This window comes from Zophobas morio, unplaced genomic scaffold (genome assembly GCF_036711695.1).
Source record: "Zophobas morio isolate AGI-343-1 ecotype UQ-CSIRO unplaced genomic scaffold, CSIRO_AGI_Zmor_V1 ptg000022l, whole genome shotgun sequence".
Classification (NCBI taxonomy): domain Eukaryota; kingdom Metazoa; phylum Arthropoda; class Insecta; order Coleoptera; family Tenebrionidae; genus Zophobas; species Zophobas morio.
This window is the reverse complement of record NW_026972127.1, coordinates 620,901-638,532: the sequence shown is the minus strand read 5'-3', so window position 1 is coordinate 638,532 and position 17,632 is coordinate 620,901. Positions and strand designations below refer to the sequence as shown.

General features: G+C 31.2%; 1 pseudogene; it reads left to right on the top strand.

Annotated features, from left to right (window-relative positions):
- LOC135133719 (neural-cadherin-like) overlaps positions 1–17,632 on the top strand; it is a 221,691-nt pseudogene that overhangs the window by 24,086 nt on the left and 179,973 nt on the right.

Below are 17,632 nucleotides of genomic sequence, written 5' to 3'. Positions count from 1 at the left end.
ATTTCTCAATTTTTTGATTCCCCAAATTTTTGCTTTTTTTGTTGTTTTTCGATTGTGCGTTTGTTCAATTCTTCCAGTTTTCTCAATTGTCAATTTTTCGTTTTTTTCGATTTTTCGAATAATGATTGTGATTTTTTCGAATGTTTGATTTCTCAGTTTTTCGATTTCTCGATTATCGATTTTTAGGTTTTTCAAAAATTTGTTTCGTTGATTTTACGGTTTCAGATGTTTCAATTTTTCGAATTTTCGAATTCTAGGCTTCTCGATTTCTCAATTTTTCTACTTGCAATTTTTCGATTGTTTGATTCTTCGATGTTTTAATTTTTTGCGTCCTCGAATTCTAGTTCTCGATTTCTCAATTGCTCGATTTTTCGAATTCTCAATTTTTTTTATTTTCGAATTCTCAATTGCTCGATTTTTCGAATTTTCATTTTGATTTTTCGAATACTCAATTTTTCAGTTGTTCGACCTATTTTCGGAATTTGACTTTTTCGATATTTCAAATTTTCGTCTTGATTTTTCGAATTATTAAATTTTCGTTTTTTTATTGATAATTTTTCGATTTTCAATTCGTCGATTTCTTGTGTTCTAAATTTTCGATTGATCGATTTCTCAATTTTTTGATTTTTTAATATCTTGATTTCTCAATTTTTAGGTTTTTCAGATTTTTGCTTTTTTATTTTTTCTCCGATTCTACCATTTCTCAATTTTTCGATTTCTCAATTTCTCAATTCTCAGTTTTTCGTTTTTTCGATTGATCGATTTTTTTGCTTTTTCGATTTTTAGAATTATGATTGTGATTTTTGTATTTTCAATTTTTCGTTTTTTATTGTATGATTTTTTGATTCCCCAATTTTTTGATTTCTCAGTTTCTCGATTATAAGTTTCCAGATTATCGATTTTTAGATTTTTCAAAAATTTGCTTTTTTGATTTTACGGTTTTTGGATGTTTAGATATATAATATTTCAGTAGTTAAAATTTGTGAATTTCGATTGTTGAATTCTTTGATGTTTCAATTTTTCGCGTTGTCCAGTTCTAGTTCTCGATTTCTCAATTTTTCGAATTCTCATTTTTTCGGAATTTGGATGTTTGGGTTTTTAGATTTTTCAGGTTTTCATCTTGATTTTTTGAATTCTTAATTTTTGGTTTTTATTGTAAGATTTTTGATTTTCGATACTTTTTTGAGTTCCCAATTTTCGATTTTTCGCTTTTTCGATTGTTGGATTCCTCAATTTTTCGATTTCTCAATTCCCAATTTTTCATTTTTTCGATTGTTCGATATTTTGGTTTTTCGATTTTTCGAATTATCATTTTGATTTTTGTATTCTCAATTTTTCGTTTTTTTAATGATATTTTGATTTGTCGGGTTTCGATTTTCGATAGTTCGAAAATTCTCAATTTCTCGAATCTCAGTTTTTCGATTATCGATTTTTAGCTTTTCGAAAATTAGCTTTTTGATTTTACGCTTTTTAAATATTTCAATTCTTCGATTTCCCAATTTCTCGGTTTTCCAAATTTTTAGTTCCGCATTTTCCGATTTCTTGACTATCAATTTCTCGATTTCTCAGTTTCTCAAATTTTTAATTCCGCATTTTTAATTTCTCGATTTTTAGTCTCCAAATTTTTGCCTTATTGATTTCTGGAATTTTTTATTTTTCGAATTCTCAATTTTTCGATTGTTCAATTTTGGGCTTTTCGATGTTTGTCAAATTTTTGATTCCTCAATATTTCGATTTCTCGATTTTTAGAATTTTGAGATTTTTGCTTTTTTATTAATTTTTTTTTTTCGATTGTACGATTCATCAATTTTTCGTTTTTTCAATTTTCCAATTTGCAATTTTTCGTTTCAACACTATATATTTTTAAATTCTTGTAGAGCTTGTTTTTGTGAATTCATTAACGTATCTTACTTCCATCACCCATACTCCGCCACCGTCTATGATTCGAACACATTATGTAATCCCATAACCTTGACTAATTTTTTACCACAATTTCTCTCCTCGCTTTGCGCCTTCCCGACCGACGAAAGCCAAGTTTAACAACAATTTGACCGACTTCACCGCTTACATAAACTACACAGTCTCAGATCCTTGAAAACTTGGTTCGTCCTTGGCGGCTTTTAATTTTCCTTCCTTTTGTCTTCGCCGCGTTTGCGAGCCTCTAACCTCCCTCAGTGAAAGTAGGCAAAAGTGATCCTCGTGGCGGTTTCCCGGAACCGCCGCTAATCCGGGCAAGTACAAGCTTTTGCACTAAAAGTCCGGTTAAGCAACTAATTCGAGCCCGTACTAAAGCACAATCGTGCGTCGAGGAGGGATGACGATGAAAATAGTTTGTAAAGTAAACTAGGTTAGGTTTACTTAATGTCTGATTTTGGAGTCGTAATCTGGTCTTGTGTGAAAAATGGGGCCGGGGATTCCCGGCGACGACGTCGCTATCATTTTACGAGGTTGTAAAGTTTAATACGTAATTAATTTTTTGGAAAGCCGAGCCGCTTTGACACCTATAACTTACCTATTATTATTTTATAAAGCAGTATCATTTTTCATCCGGGGTTACGGTGTTGGGAGTGCTCATACACTGTGTAAACAAAGACAAAGTAGACGCCGGCTGCGTTTTATGCAAAGATTAAGTTTGCGGGTATGCAGTTGCACGAAGTGTGAATATTTAGTGGAAAGGACGCAGATTGTCAACGATGTTGGCATTGTGGTGTCAGGGCCGGGTTTGAAATTGAGCCGCTTTGAAATGGGATGACGGATTTAAAGTTCGAATTTCAATTGTAGGATATTTTTCTGGATTTCTGTAAAGACACCTACGTAAGTTAAGGTTACATTGTGTGTATCAAAATTAATATATTTATCCCCACCCGAAGCCTCTAATGTCATTACGGAAGGTTATTTATTATGTGATAGAGAAAAGTGGTCTTTTTTTTTCGATTGAACTTTTCTCTCTTGGTTTTGGTTGATATTGCTAATATACCTACAAAATTTGACAACAATCAGTTGAGTAGTTTCGGAGATTATGTGTCTAATAAAAATTGAGACAGACAGACAGACAGACAGACGGAAACCCCAGATCCCTTGGACTCCATTACTTTAATTTACCCTGGAGAAGTAAAAAAGAAAAAGTGAGAAAATGGGAATCAAAAAATGGGGAAATTGAGAAATCGAGAAAGTGAAAATTCAAAAAAATTGAAAAATCAAAAAATTGAGGATTCGAAAAATCGATAAATTAATAAGTGAGAAAATCGAGAAATCGAAGGAAGAATGCAGGGCCAAAAATTTGAGAAATTGGGAAATCGGCAAACTGAGAAATCGAGAAAACTAGAATTCGAGAACTCGGAAAAAGTGAAACATCGAAAAATCGAAAAATCGTAAAATCTAAGAATCGAAAAACGAAAAGTTGAGAATTCGTAAAAGAATCAAGAAATGGAGAAATTGAAAACTTGAGAAATCGTAAAATTGAGATTTCGAAAAGTGTGGAGCCAGAAATTTGAGAAATTGAGAAAATGAGAAACTGAGAACTCGAAAAATTGATACATCTAAAAACCGTAAAATCGAATAATCGAAAAATAAAAAATTGAGAATTCGAAATATCGAAAATTTGTAAAATCATAAAAGCAAATTTTTGAAAAATCTAAAAATCAATAACTGAAAAACTGAGACTCGGGAAATTGAGAAATTGAAAAATTGAGGAGAATCGAATAGATGAAAAATCGAAAGTTGGGCGCTTGAAAAATTGAACTATCAAAAATCGAAAATCAAGGAAATCCAAAAATCGAAAAATTAAAAAAACATGTATTAAAAACCGAAAATTTGACAATACAAACATCAAAATGAAATTTGGAAAAATTGAGAAACCGTAGAATCGAAAAAAATTAAAACAAAAAAGCAAAAACCTGAAAAATCTAAAAATCGATAACCGGGAAACTGAAAATCAAGAAATTGAGAAATTCAAAAATTGAAAAATCAAACAGTCGAAAAGGCGAAAAATCGAAAGTCGAAAATTCCAAAAATCGAACAATCAAAAAATCCAAAAAAGTAAAATCGAAAAATTATTCAATAAAAAAACGAAAAATCGAAAATCAAAATGAAAATTCCAAAAATTGGGAAATTGTTAATCAAGAAATCGAAAAATGCAGAACCAAAAATTTGAGAATTTGACAAATCGAGAAATCTAGAACTAGAATTCGAGAACTCGAAAAATCACCAAGGTAAAAACTTGGTAACTCTAAAAATATTGAGTATTTGAAAAATAGAACAATCAAACAATTGAAAAAAAACGAAAAATCGAGAAATCGAAAAATGCGGAATCAAAAAATAGAAAAATTGAGAAATCCAGAAAGTGAGAATTCGAGAAATTGATAATCTAGAAATCGAAAAATGTTGAAACAAAAATTTGAAAAATTTTGAAATTGGGAAATCGAGAAATTGAAATATTGAAAAATCAGACAATGAACAAATTGAGAATTCGAAAAATCAACAATTCGAAAAATCAAAAATACAAAAATTTTGAGTAATTGAGAACTCAAAAAATTGGAAAATCGAACAATAGAAAAACGAAACATTGGAGATTCGAAATATCGAAAATTGGAAAAATCAAAAAGCAGAAATTTGAAAAATCTGAAAGGTGAGAATCGAGAAATTGATAACTTGAAAAAGTTGAAAATTCGGAAAATAAAAATAAAAATTTGAGAAATTGAAAAACCGAAAAATCGAATATTTGTAAACCAAAAAAGCAAATTTTTGAAAAATCTAGAATTCGATAAGCGAGAAACAGAATCGAGAAATTGAAAAATTGAAGACTCAAACAATCGTCAACTAAAAAAATCCAAAAATGTAATTTCGTAAAATCATTCAATAAAAAAACGGAAAATTGGAAATACGAATAATCAAAATGAAAATTTGAGAAACAAAATCGAGAAATTGAGAAATTGAAAAATTGAAGACTCAAACAATCGAAAAGATGAAAAATCGAAGTATCGAAAATCGAAAATCCGAACAATCGCTAATTTAAAAAATCCAAAAATGTAAAATCGAAAAATCATTCAATAAAAAAACTAAAAATTGGAAATACCAAAAATCAAAATGAAAATTTGAGGAGTCGAATAACCGAAAAATTCAAATTCAAATTCAAAATTGATTCCAAAAGTCGAAAATCAAAATGAAAATTCGAAAAATCGGGAAATTGAAAATCAAGAATTTGAGAATTCGGAAAATAACAAATTGAGAATTCGAAAATCGCGAAATTGATAATTGAGAAATCGAACAATCGAAAACTTGAAAAATTCAAAAATGTAAAATCGAAAAATTATACAATAAAAAACGAAAAATTGGGAATTCGAAAGGTCAAAATGAAAATTTGAGAAATCAAAAACCGATAATTAATATGAAAATAAATCTTGAAAATTCCAAAAATCGAAACTTGAGAAATCGAAAACTCGGAAAATTGAAGAAGCAAAAAATTGAAAATTCGAAAAATTGGGAATGTGAATAATAGAAAAACCAAACTGTTGAATAAAAAACGAAAAATCGAGAAATCGAAAAATGTGGAATCAAAAAAATAGAGAAATTGAGAAATCCAGAACACGAGAAATTGAGAATTCGAAAAATCAAAAAATTGGGAATTCGAAAAATCGAGAAAACGAGAAATTGACAATTGAAAAATCGAAAAATGTTGAACCAAAAATCTGAAAAATTGAGACATTGGGAAATCGAGGAATTGAAACATTGAAAAACCGATAAATCGAACAATAAACAAACAGAGAAGTCGAAAAATCAAAAATGCAAAATTTTTGAAAAATTGAGTACTCGAAAAATTGAAAAATCAAAAAATTGGAAAAACGAAAAATCGGACAATAGACAAACGAAAAATTGGAAATTCGAAAAATCGAAAATCTGAAAAATTAAAAAACAAGAAAATCCAAAAATCGAAAAATTAAAAAATCATGCAATAAAAATCGAAAAATTGAGGAACCGTAGAGTCGAAAAAAATTAAAACAAAAAAACGAAAACCTGAAAAGTTTAAAAATTTGTGTACCAAAAAAACAAATTTTTGAAAAATCTAAAAATCCATAACCGAGAAACTGAAAATCGAGAAATTGAGAAATTGAAAACTTGAAGAATCAAACAATCGAAAAGAGGAAAAATCGCGAGTCGAGAATTCGAAAAATCGAACAATCGAGAATCTAAAATTCGAACAATCGAAAAACCGAAAAATGTAAAATTGAAAAATCATTCAATAAAAAAACGAAAAAAAAATCAGACAATGAACAAATTGAGAATTCAAAAAATCGACAATTCGAAAAATCAAAAATGCAAAAATTTTGAGTAATTGAGAACTCAAAAAATTGAAAAATCAAAAAATTGGAAAATCGAAAAATCGAACAATAGAAAAACGATACAAAGCAAAAATTTGAAAAATCTGCAAGCTGAGAATCGAGAAATTGAGAAATTGAAAAACCGAAAAATCGAATATTTATAAATCAAAAAAGCAAATTTTTGAAAAATCTAAAAATCGATAACCGAGAAACAGAATCGAGAAATACAGAAATTGAACAATTGAAGAATCTCGCAATCGAAAAGATGAAAAATCGTAGTATCGAAAATCGAAAATTCGAACAATTGCCAACTTAAAAAATCCAAAAATGTAAATTCAATAAAAAACGAAAAATTGGAAATACGAAAAATCAAAATGAAAATTTGAGAAATCGAATAACCGAAAAATTCAAATTCAATTTCAAAATTGATTCCAAAAATCTAAAATCAAAATGCAAATTCGAAAAATCGGGAAATTGAAAATCAAGAATTTGAGTATTCGGAAAATAACAAATTGAGAATTCGAAAATCGCGGAAATTGATAATCGAGAAATCGAAAAATGTATAACCAAAAGTTTGAGAATTTGAAAAAACGAAAAATGGAACAATTGAAAACTTGAAAAATTCAAAAATGTAAAATAGAAAAATTATATAATAAAGACACGAAAAATTGCGAATTCGAAAAGTCAAAATGAAAATTTGAGAAATCAGAAACCGATAACTAATATGAAAAAAAAACTTGAAAACTCTAAAAATCGAAACTTGTCAAATCGAAAACTCGGAAAATTGAAGAAGCAAAAAATTGAGAATTCGAAAAATTGGGAATTTGAATAATAGAAAAATCAAACTATGGAAAAAAACTAAAAATCGAGAAATCGAAAAATACGGAAACAAAAAATTGAGAAATCCATAACACGAGAAATTGAGAATTCGAAAAATCAAAAAATTGGGAATACGAAAAATCGAGAAAACGAGAAATTGACAATTGAAAAATCGAAAAATGTTGAACCAAAAATCCGAATAATTGAGGAATTGAAGAATCTTGCAATCGAAAAGATGAAATCTCGAAGTATCGAAAATCGAAAATTCGAACAATCGCCAACTTAAAAAATCCAATAAAAATTTAATTCGAATAATCATTCAATAAAAAAAAACGAAAAATTGGAAATACGAAAAATCAAAATGAAAATTTGAGGAATCGAATAACCGAAAAATTCAAATTCAAATTCAAAATTGATTCCAAAAATTGAAAATCAAAATGAAAAGTCGGGAAATTGAAAATCAGGAATTTGAGAATTCGGAAAATAACAAATTGAGAATTCGAAAATCGCGGAAATTGATAATCGAGAAATCGAAAAATGTATAACCAAAAGTTTGAGAATTTGAAAAAACGGAAAATTGAACAATCGAAAACTTGAAAAATTCAAAAATGTAAAATTTAAAAAAGTAAAATCGAAAAATTATACAATAAAAAAATTTGAGAATTCGAAAAATCAAAATGAAAATTTGAGGAATCAACAACCGATAATTAAAATTAAAAAAAAATCGAAAATTGAGAAATCGAAAACTCGGAAAATTGAAGAATCAAAAAATTGAAAATTCGAAAAATTGGGAATTTAAATAATAGGAAAATCAAACAATTGAAAAAAAAACGAAAAATGGAGAAATCGAAAAATGCGGAATCAAAAAATAGAGAAATTGAGAAATCCAGAATACGAAAAATCGAGAAATCGATAAATCAAAAATTAAAAAATTGGGAATTCGAAAAATCGAGAAAACTAGAAATTGACAATCGAGAAATCGAAAAATGTTGAACCAAAAATTTGAAAAATTGAGAAATTCGGAAATCGAGGAATTGAAAAACCGAAAAATCGAACAACGAACAAATTGAGAATTCGAAAAATTGAAAAATCAAAAAATTGAAAAAACGAAAAATCGAACAATAGACAAACGAAAAATTGGAAATTCGAAAAATCGAAAATCTGAAAAATCAAAAAGCAAAAGTTTGAAAAATCTTATAGTTAAGAATCGAGAAATTGAGAATTCGAAAAAATCGAAAAACCTAAATATCGAACAACCGAAACGTTGAAAAATTAAAAATCCAACGAAGAATCAAGCAAGTGATTTTTGACAATTTTGTGATGACGCCATCAACATCTGGATAGATGCAGTGTAATACTAATAATAAAAGTACTGTATTCACAAATTATGGGGAAAATTGACTTAGTCGTTCTTGGTTTAATTAATACAATAAATTGCCTCATTTATTTATTTTTTTTGGGTCATCTTGTATAATTAATTCTTAAAACTATGACTGCATTGGTAAACAACAAGTGTAAAGTCATAATATTTTGCATACTTATTTCAGAGAAAATAATATACAAAATAAATAATTTTTCTGATAGTTCCTTGCACTTTATTTATTTGTGCGCTTCCTCATCAAATTTATCTGCTCAATAGCTCACTGCATCCTTGAAAGTGAACTTCGAACCCGGCAGAACTTCACGTTACTTAGCAACTTATAACGATCGAATACTAACTACCCCGCCCCTCCTCTCAGGTTAACGCTCCACTGGGTTAATTTCGCCCCCGCGATAAAAATAGTTCGACTTAATTGGGCCCCCGTTCGAGCAAAAACTGCAGCCCACTACGCCCCTGTCTAAAATTAAGTCGGTAGCCGGCAAACCAGGAATTCGTCGTGTATCTCCCCATCGCCCGCCGACAAAAGAACCAACTTAGAATCCATTCGACTCCAAACTACTCCCATTATATCTCTCGAATCCGGCGATTTGTCATCCGCCCATCGCCCCCGCCCTTGTAAATTTTCGATTTTTGTCGAGCACCACTCCACTTATCCCGCCGTTATCTAACCCGGCTGTTTCGCAACGATGACGCAAAAATTCGAGCGTCGACGGCCCCGGAATACCGAGAAAGGGGACGGGAACAAGGGACAAGAATAAATCTTGCCGGGTTATTCCCGGCCGGTCTTTGTTGGGTTTTTGCAGCGCGGTTCTGCAGACCGCAACGTTTGTCAGGCTTGCTTCCACTTCCACAAACACGATGTTAATTTCGGTTCGGGCCGCAATTATAAGAAAGCACCGGGAACATGGGGCGAAGGAAAAAACATGGGGCATCGACACCCATATTTTAGTACCAGCAGCTGTAGACCAAGCATTGTACACACTGCTTTCCGCGTGGATTCGACCAGGAATTGGCAGATGGGAACGGGAACTGGGTACCTTTTCCCCGAGAAATTTTAATACCTGAGCTATAACCTATAACTAACAAAGGCGGTGCATCTCCGTTTATGGAGGAAAGGTGAACGGTATTGATCGGACTTTCATTATTTAACACTATCTAGCCCGGAGCTTTGGCTATAAGCTTATAAGCGCGAAGAGCATTAAGACTGTTATGGTACCATGACTAAGTAATTAATGGACAGTTTGCGTAACCGTAATTGCCCAGATGGGTTTATTTCCCACACACAATGAGTAATTACGGGCGATGGTAAAGAAGCCAATTGGCGATGGCATGTGGAGAGGTTCAGAGGGCATCTAGTGGTGGCGAAATTTATGCTGGAAGTCTGAAAATGGACCGATTCAGATTATCTGCATCTCCATAAAGAGTATTGTGGTGCGGTAACGATATTACAGCGGGGATTCTGTGTTTGTGTTGTGAAAGGGCATTTGACGAGAGTCGGGATAATTAGATCGCTGTATGCGGGGTTACTTATTTTTGGAGTCACTTGACCTAGAATAATAATCAAACAACCAAATGTCATAATTTTTACGAAACTAGAATACGAATAAAATGGTCTCCTGTTTCCGGGTGTCCGTCTGTCCGCTGTCTGTGTCGTTTTTTTTTAGATAGACAACATCCGAAACAAACGGACCAGTTGTTGTGTTGGAAATATCCACCAACAATGAAATTATGTCATCTCTAATTTTTAGAATAGTAAATATTATTTAAGTTTTTTAGAATAACGTTGGTAATACTTACAAAATAACATAGTCCCCAGCTTGTGGTTTATGAATCCGTGTTGAATTTTTAACCTAGACATCGAAATTGTTGGAAAAAATCAAAATTGTATAAAAATATTTCGATTTCTGGATTATTCAATTATCGATTTCTCAGTTTTTCGATATTTCCGTTGTACAACGATGTTTTAGATTTCATGTTTTTCAATTTTTAAATCTTTCAGTTTTCCAGTTCTAAGGTTTTTAAATTAAATTTTTCGATTATCAATTTTGAATTTTTTTGTCTCTTTTTGGAATTTTTAAATTTTTCTGTTCTTCATTTTTTCGATTTTTCAGTTTTTTCAACCTTCGTTTTCTCAATTTTTCGATGTATCGGCTCTTCGTTTTTTCAAATTTCCGATTTCTCGATTTTTTAGTTTTTCGATTTTACAGTTTTTTTCCGTTCTACGATTTTCAGTTGTTCAATTTTTGAATTTTTCGATTTTTGAATTTTTAATTGTCAGTTCTTTTCGTTCCTAAATTTTCAATTCTTCAATTTTTGGATTTTTTAGTTTTTATCTTTTTTGGGTTTCCAAGTTTTTGATTTTTGAAATTTTCGATTTTATAAATTTTCTATTTTTCGATGCTTCGATTTCCCGATTCGCAGTTTTTCTATGATTCAGTTTTGTGAATTTTCAGTTTTTGATCCAATTTCCCGATTATACAATTTTTCGATTTTTATATTTTTCTATTTTTCGAATTCTCAATTTTCCGATATTTCATTTTTACGATTTTCTAATTTTTCAATGCTTCAATTTTGCGAATTTTATCAATTTTGATTTTTTTTTTATTTTTCAAGTTTCTCATTTTTCAATTTTTCCATTTTTAAAATTTCGATTTCTCGAATGTTCAATTTTTCGATATTTCAATTTTTCAAAGTTTTAGGTTTGGGATTTTTCATTTTTCCTTCGAGTTTTCGATTTATCGATTCATGGGATTTTTCATTTTTGGAGTTTTTCGTTTTCTCAATTTTTCAAATTTTCGATTTCTCGTTATTTCACTTTTGGGATTTTTCAGTTTTCGATTCAATTTCGCGCTTATTCAATTTCTCAATTTTTCTATTTTTCGATTTCCCAATTTTCCGATATTTCAGTTTTACGATTTTTTAATTTTTCGATGCTTCAATTTTTCGATTTTTAAATATTTCGAGTGTTCAATTTTTCAGTTCTTAACGCTTCTAAATTCAGTTTTTCGATTTATCAATTTTGAATTTTTTTGTTTTTTCAAGCTTTTAATTTTTAAAATTTTCGATTTTTCGATTCTTCAATTTTTGGATTTTTCAGTTTAGTTATTTTTTTTGGTTTTCCAAGTTTTTGATTTTTGAAATTTTCGATTTTATAAATTTTTTATTTTTCGCAACTTCGATTTCCCGATTTCTCAGTTTTTCTGTATTTCAGTTTTCTGAATTATCAGTTCTCGATTCAATTTTGGGATTAATCAATTTCTCAATTTTTAAAATTTTTCATTTTCGATTTTTCGACGTTTTGAGGTCTTCATTTGGGTTTTTCTACTTTTAACGTTTTTCGACTTTCCGATATCTCGATTTTTCAAAATTTCAAATTTGGAAAATTTTCAATTTCTGGACTTTTCAATTTGTCGATTTTTTAACTTTTAGATTTCTCGGTTCGTAGATTTCTGTATTTTCTGATTTTTTTTAATTTCATATTTTTCGACTTTTCGAATTTAGATTTTTCAAATTTTTCGACTTTTTTCTCGTTGGTTATCTGTTTCAAATAACGAGTGATCAAAAAGTTTTTAGATTAGAGTTGGCCATGGAAATATTTGTCATGTCCTTGATTAAAATTAAAACCGAACAATTAAAATTTAGAAAATTTTTGCAAAATTGAAAAAACTTATTTAAATATTTGTAAAATAGAAATATTGAAAATTCAGAAATCGGATAATCGGGTAAATAAGAAGTCCAAAAATTGAATAATTTAAAAATTGGAAAATCGAGGAATTGATTATAAAAAAAAAATGAGAAATGAAAAAATTAAAAATTGGGAAACCAAAAACCCGAAAAATGAAAAATTGTACATAGTATCGAAAAATTCAAGAAACGAAAACTGTAAATTAAAAAATCTAAAATTTAAAAATCGAAGAACTGAAAAATCGAAAAAGAAAATCAATTTTTGGTTTTAGGTTTTTTAAGTTTTCAATTTTTGAATTTTTGACATTTCAAATTTTCGATATTTCAGTTTTGGGATTTGTCACTATTTTGATTCTTAGATTTTTTGATTTTTTGGTTTTTCGATTTCCCGATTTTTTAATTTTTCGCTTTTTTAGTTTACCGATGTTTCAGTTTTGGGATCTTCCGATTGTTCGAGTTTTCAATTTTTCGGTTCTTCAATTTTTTTTCGAATCTTCAATTTTTCGATATTTTAGTTTTAGATTTGTCAATATTTTGATTCGATTTTTCGATTTCTTCTCCCAAAATTGAAATATTTAAAAATTGGAAAATCAAAAAATCAAAATATTCAAAAATTCCAAAACTAAAGTATTGAAAAATGGAAGAAAATTGAAAAATCGTAAAGTCGAAATCAAAAACTTGAAAAATTGAAGAACTGAAACATCAAAAAATCAAAATATTGAAAAATCAAAATATTTAAAGTTTAAAAATCGAAAAAGTAAATCGATTTTTCAATTTCTAAGTTTTTGAGTTTTTAATTTGTCAGCTTTTCGATATTTTAATGTTTCAAATTTTTTGATTTCTTAATTTTTCGACTAACCGTTTTTTAAAAAAGACTGTTGTGACCCTCGAGAAGGTTTTATGTTCTTAAAAAAAGACACTTGAATCCCCCGAGAAAGTTTAACATTTTGCCATTTTTCGATTTTCCAATTTTTTTATATTATTTAATTTTTCTATTTTTAAAATTTTTCATTTTCGATTTTTCGACGTTTTGAGCTCTTCATTTGGGTTTTTCTACTTTTAACGTTTTTCGACTTTCCGATATCTCGATTTTTCAAAATTTCAAATTTGGAAAATTTTCAATTTCTGGACTTTTCAATTTGTCGATTTTTTAACTTTTAGATTTCTCGGTTCGTAGATTTCTGTATTTTTTGATTTTTTTTAATTTCATATTTTTCGACTTTTCGAATTTAGATTTTTCAAATTTTTCGACTTTTTCTTGTTGGTTATCTGTTTCAAATAACGAGTGATCAAAAAGTTTTTAGATTAGAGTTGGCCATGGAAATATTTGTCATGTTCTTGATTAAAATTAAAACCGAACAATTAAAAATTTAGAAAATTTTTGCAAAATTGAAAAAATTTATTTAAATAGTTATAAAATAGAAATATTGAAAATTTAGAAATCGGATAATCGGGTAAATAAGAAGTCCAAAATTTGAATAACTTAAAAATTGGAAAATCGAGGAATTGATTATAAAAAAATGGAAAATGAAAAAATTAAAAATTTTGAAACCAAAAACCCGAAAAATGAAAAATTGTACATAGTATCGAAAAATTCAAGAAACGAAAACTGTAAATTAAAAAATCTAAAATTTAAGAATCGAAGAACTGAAAAATCGAAAAGAAAATCAATTTTCGGTTTAGGTTTTTTAAGTTTTCAATTTTTGAATTTTTGACATTTAAAATTTTCGATATTTCAGTTTTGGGATTTGTCACTATTTTGATTCTTAGATTTTTTGGCTTTTCGATTTCCCGATTTTTTAATTTTTCGCTTTTTTAGTTTACCGATGTTTCAGTTTTGGGATATTCCGATTGTTCGAGTTTTCAATTTTTCGGTTCTTCAATTTTTTTTCGAATCTTCAATTTTTCGATATTTAGTTTTGGATTTGTCAATATTTTGATTCGATTTTTCGATTTCTTCTCCCAAAATTGAAATATTTAAAAATTGGAAAATCAAAAAATCAAAATATTCAATAATTCCAAAACTAAAGTATTGAAAAATGGAAGAAAATTGAAAAATCGTAAAGTCGAAATCAAAAACTTGAAAAATTGAAAAACTGAAGCATCAAAAAATCAAAATATTGAAAAATCAAAAAATTTAAAGTTTAAAAATCGAAAAAGTAAATGGACTTTTCAATTTCTAAGTTTTAGAGTTTTTAATTTGTCAGCTTTTCGATATTTTAGTGTTTCAAATTTTTTGATTTCTTAATTTTTCGACTAACCGTTTTTTAAAAAAGACAGTTGTGACCCTCGAGAAGGTTTTATGTTCTTAAAAAAAGACATTTGAATCCCCCGAGAAAGTTTAACATTTTGCCATTTTTCGATTTTCCAATTTTTTTTATTATTTAATTTTTCTATTTTTTAAATTTTTCATTTTCGATTTTTCAACGTTTTGGGCTCTTCATTTCGGTTTTTCTACTTTTAACTTTTTTCGACTTACCGATATCTGGATTCTTCAAAATTTCAATTTTGGAAAATTTTCAATTTCTGGAATTTTCAGTTTGTCGATTTTTTAACTTTTAGATTTCTCGGTTTGTAGATTTTTGTATTTTTTGACTTTTTTAATTTCATATTTTTCGACTTTTCGAATTTAGATTTTTCAAATTTTTCGACTTTTTTCTCGTTGGTTATCTGTTTCAAATAACGAGTGATTAAAAAGTTTTTAGTTGGCCATGGAAATATTTGTCATGTCCTTGATTAAAATGCAAATGTCAAAAATGACAAAAAATTTCATGGCCAATTCTAATCTAAAACTTTTTGATCACCCGTTATAGGAGTATATGCATTCATAGTCCGCACTTGAATGGACTGTGTCCCTTTAGAATTTGCGCCATTAGTTTATACTTATCGAGGTTATAAGAAAACAAAAATTGCAAAATAAATGTTTAATTTTTCAAAGAAGGGGGATTTTTTGGGCTGCATTTGAGGAGCTAGGGAAGTTCATTCTTTTCTTTCCTCTTCCAGGGCCTTAAATCCGATGTGGCGGTGAGATGCGGCGCAGCACGATGGAAGCCACCTCCGTGGCGATGGGAGCCACCTCGCTGGCGTTGTTGGTGTCGATGTGGATAGCCTCCACCTTATCCGTGTCCGTGATCCCCCACGACGCCCACCCGGGCTACAGCGTGAAGAAGTACAACAGCGGCGTCAACTACCGGCTGCTCGACTCGGGCTTCTCGCAGTTTTTCACGATGTTAGAGGACGGTTCGATAATGACCGTGTCGGACGTGAGTCCGCTGGTGAACAGACCGATCGACCTGTTGGTCTTGGAGGACGAAGGCAACGCCACCAAGACCCACATGTTGCAATTGTACGTGCTGGACAGGCGGAACATGCTCAGTTTCAAATCGGACAGTGACGAGGTGCAGGGGCGCGTCGCCGAGAACTCCCCCGCCGGGACGAAGGTCGAGGGGCTGCCGGTGCTCCAGGCCGCGAGCGGACTCACCACCGTGCCCATCACCTACAGCATTATCGGGGGCAACGCGGCCCAGGCTTTCGAGCTCAAGCACAGTGTTACGGGGGACGTCCTCCAGAACGTTACGGTTAGTAGGGCGAAGGGTTGTTTGTGGGCACACGGCGCTCGAACCGGGCACCAGTCTTCTGTGGTTACAGGAGATTGGTTCCTGGTGTGGGTGTGCCCGCAAACACTGACCCGCCCTTTTTTAGGTCAGCGACAACCAAGCCGGAGTGAACCTCGTCACCGCTCAAGTCCTCGACCGCGAAGAAGCCAGCAGATACGTCTTGACAATACAAGCCAGTGACCCAATCGGAGTCAACAAAGCCGTGACCAACCTCGTCGTCGAAGTCGACGACGAGAACGACAACAGTCCCGTCTTCAGCCAAAAGGTGTACCGCTTCGTCGTCGGAGACGACTCCCTCGAAGGCGACAACGTCACTACCTCCTGGAAACGCTTCTCCTCCATCGGGAAGGTGGAAGCCACCGACGCCGACGGCGACAAGATCGCCTACAAGATGGCAACACCGACGAACTTCCTAGTGATTGTCCCCCAAACCGGAGATCTCCTTTTGAGCGAGGAACCTTCAGAAGAAGTGGAGTTGGAACTCGTGGTGGAAGCTCATGATATACGAACCCCGAGCCGGACTTCTCCGAGACCAGCGCAGGTTTTGTTCAAATTCAAGCCGCCGGAGTCGTCGAAGGTGGAGTTGGATTTGGACCTGCAGAAGCTGGCGGAGCGGGAGTTGCACAGGGGGAAAAGGAGAGTGACGAGGGCGGTTAGACCCACCAAGAGGATCGAGTTTACGGAGTCGGACGGGGACACGGAAGGCAGGATTGTGTTTCAGTTGGAGAAGGAGACGGATCGGGAGACTTTCAAGATCCGGGACGAGAATCCGTGGGTGACGGTGGACCCGAATGGAGCGGTGAGGGTCAAGAAGAAGTGGGACTACGAGGAGCTGGGACCGGAGAAGACCATCGACTTCTGGGTCACCATTACCAATGCGGAAAAGGGCGGTAAGTGGTAGTTTTAGTTTTGTTGACACAGTTTAGGGCGAAGCTGGAGTGGGTTGTTGAACTTCTAACCCTCAAAAATTTTCTCTAAACCGGATTTTGTTTTGATGTTTATGTCGGTTTTAAGAGTGTGGACACTAAAAAACTGTACCCAAACATTTTAAACCTCAAGATTTTAAAGACAAAGGTCCGTTTAAAATTATTAATCCAGAAGAAAAAAATATTACATTTTTAAAAAAAGATAGTTGGGACCCTCGAGAAGGTTTTACGTTCTTAAAAAAAGACATTTGAAGCCCCCGAGAAAGTTTTACATGTTGCCATTTTTCGATTTTCCAATTTTTGTTTATTTGAGATTTTCGTTTTTTCCAATCCTTCAGTTTTACGTTTTTTAATTTTTCGATTTTTCAACTATTCGCATCAAAAAATGAAAAAATTGACAACTTGGAAAATTGAATTATCAAAAATGGGAAAACGAAAATTTTTGCAAAATTGAAAAAACTTATTTAAATATTTGTAAAATAGAAACATTGAAAATTAAGAAATCGGATAATCGGGTAAATAAGAAAAATTGAAAAATTGAATAATTTAAAAATTGGAAAATCGAGAAATTGATTATTAAAAAATTGGAAAATGAAAAAATTAAAAATTGGGAAACCAAAAACCCGAAAAATGAAAAATTGTACATAGTATCGAAAAATTCAAGAAACGAAAACTGTAAATTAAAAAATCTAAAATTTAAAAATCGAAGAACTGGAAAGTCGAAAAAGAAAATCAATTTTTGGTTTTAGGTTTTTTACGTTTTCAATTTTTGATTTTTTGACATTTCAAATTTTCGATATTTCAGTTTTGGGATTTGTCACTATTTTGATTATTCATTTTTTAGATTTTTTAGTTTACCGATGTTTCAGTTTTGGGATTCTACAATTG